We start from the raw sequence: 2,500 nt of genomic DNA, 5'->3' as shown, positions 1-2,500 counted from the left end.
ACGACTTGCTCCACAAAGCAAATAGGTCAGCAAGAAATAAGAATAATTTCCTTGACTAGAAATGGACTGGATTCGGCCATTCGGCAAGAGGAAGGAAAATATGGAATAAATGAGGGAAGTTAAGATGAGAAATGAAAGGCCTACGAGAGGTTCCTCTGGGAAAACTACACCCAAAACTTTGGAGGAAGGAAGATGGCAGAAATTGTAACAAACTTTTCACTTGAAGTCAAGCTTTTCACGTCAAACCAGCTCTTTCAATCAACCCCTCGCAGCCATCCTGGCAGGGAAGCAGAAAACGGAAACACTCCGGTCCGGCCGAGGCCCGGGTAAACCGGTCCCGCCCGAGCGTCCCGGTAGACCGGGACGGCTGCCCGTCACGGACACCCCAGGGCCCCGGCGCGGGCACCGAGGCGACGGCGGAGGTCCCCGACCGAGGCCCGGGGCCCCCGCGCCGGGATCCCGTACATCCATCAAGGCGGGGAAACAGAAACACTCTAGGCCGGCCGAGGCCCGGGTAAACCGGACCCGCCCGAGGCCGTCCCGGTAGACCGGGACGACTGCCCGGCGCGGACACCCCCGGGGGCCGGCGTGGGCACCGAGGGGACGGCGGAGGTCCCCGACCGAGGCCCGCGGCGCCGGAGCCGGGATCCCGTGCATCCATCGTGGCGGGGGAAACAGAAAGGCTGATCCGGCCGGGGCCCCGGTAAGCCGGACCCGCCCGAGGCCGTCCCGGTAGACCCGGCCCTCTCCCCGTCTCGGGCACCCCAGGGGTCCGGCGTGGGCACCGAGGCGACGGCGGAGGTCCCCGACCGAGGCCCGCGGACCCGGAGCCGGGATCCCGTGCATCCATCGTGGCGGGGGAAACAGAAAGGCTGATCCGGCCGGGGCCCCGGTAGACCGGGAAGACTGCCCGGCGCGGACACCCCCGGGGTCCGGCGTGGGCACCGAGGCGACGGCGGAGGTCCCCGACCGAGGCCCGCGGCGCCGGAGCCGGGATCCCGTGCATCCATCGTGGCGGGGGAAACAGAAAGGCTGATCCGGCCGGGGCCCCGGTAGACCGGGACGACTGCCCGTCGCGGGCACCCCCGGGGTCCGGCGGGGGCACCGAGGCGACGGCGGAGGTCCCCGACCGAGGCCCGCGGACCCGGAGCCGGGATCCCGTGCATCCATCGTGGCGGGGGAAACAGAAAGGCTGATCCGGCCGGGGCCCCGGTAGACCGGGAAGACTGCCCGGCGCGGACACCCCCGGGGTCCGGCGTGGGCACCGAGGCGAAGGCGGAGGTCCCCGACCGAGGTCCGCGGCGCCGGAGCCGGGATCCCGTGCATCCATCGTGGCGTGGGAAACAGAAAGGCTGATCCGGCCGGGGCCCCGGTAGACCGGGACGACTGCCCGTCGCGGGCACCCCCGGGGTCCGGCGGGGGCACCGAGGCGACGGCGGAGGTCCCCGACCGAGGCCCGCGGACCCGGAGCCGGGATCCCGTGCATCCATCGTGGCGGGGGAAACAGAAAGGCTGATCCGGCCGGGGCCCCGGTAGACCGGGAAGACTGCCCGGCGCGGACACCCCCGGGGTCCGGCGTGGGCACCGAGGCGAAGGCGGAGGTCCCCGACCGAGGCCCGCGGCGCCGGAGCCGGGATCCCGTGCATCCATCGTGGCGGGGGAAACAGAAAGGCTGATCCGGCCGGGGCCCCGGTAGACCGGGACGACTGCCCGTCGCGGGCACCCCCGGGGTCCGGCGGGGGCACCGAGGCGACAGCGGAGGTCCCCGACCGAGGCCCGCGGACCCGGAGCCGGGATCCCGTGCATCCATCGTGGCGGGGGAAACAGAAAGGCTGATCCGGCCGGGGCCCCGGTAGACCGGGAAGACTGCCCGGCGCGGACACCCCCGGGGTCCGGCGTGGGCACCGAGGCGAAGGCGGAGGTCCCCGACCGAGGTCCGCGGCGCCGGAGCCGGGATCCCGTGCATCCATCGTGGCGGGGGAAACAGAAAGGCTGATCCGGCCGGGGCCCCGGTAGACCGGGACGACTGCCCGTCGCGGGCACCCCCGGGGTCCGGCGGGGGCACCGAGGCGACGGCGGAGGTCCCCGACCGAGGCCCGCGGACCCGGAGCCGGGATCCCGTGCATCCATCGTGGCGGGGGAAACAGAAAGGCTGATCCGGCCGGGGCCCCGGTAGACCGGGAAGACTGCCCGGCGCGGACACCCCCGGGGTCCGGCGTGGGCACCGAGGCGAAGGCGGAGGTCCCCGACCGAGGCCCGCGGCGCCGGAGCCGGGATCCCGTGCATCCATCGTGGCGGGGGAAACAGAAAGGCTGATCCGGCCGGGGCCCCGGTAGACCGGGACGACTGCCCGTCGCGGGCACCCCCGGGGTCCGGCGGGGGCACCGAGGCGACGGCGGAGGTCCCCGACCGAGGCCCGCGGACCCGGAGCCGGGATCCCGTGCATCCATCGTGGCGGGGGAAACAGAAAGGCTGATCCGGCCGGGGCCCCGGTAGACCG

Source organism: Pituophis catenifer, unplaced genomic scaffold, assembly GCF_029215685.1.
Source record: "Pituophis catenifer annectens isolate HBS135680 unplaced genomic scaffold, rPitCat1.0.hap2 SCAF_39, whole genome shotgun sequence".
Lineage (NCBI taxonomy): Eukaryota > Metazoa > Chordata > Lepidosauria > Squamata > Colubridae > Pituophis > Pituophis catenifer.
This window is presented reverse-complemented; position numbering follows the sequence as displayed.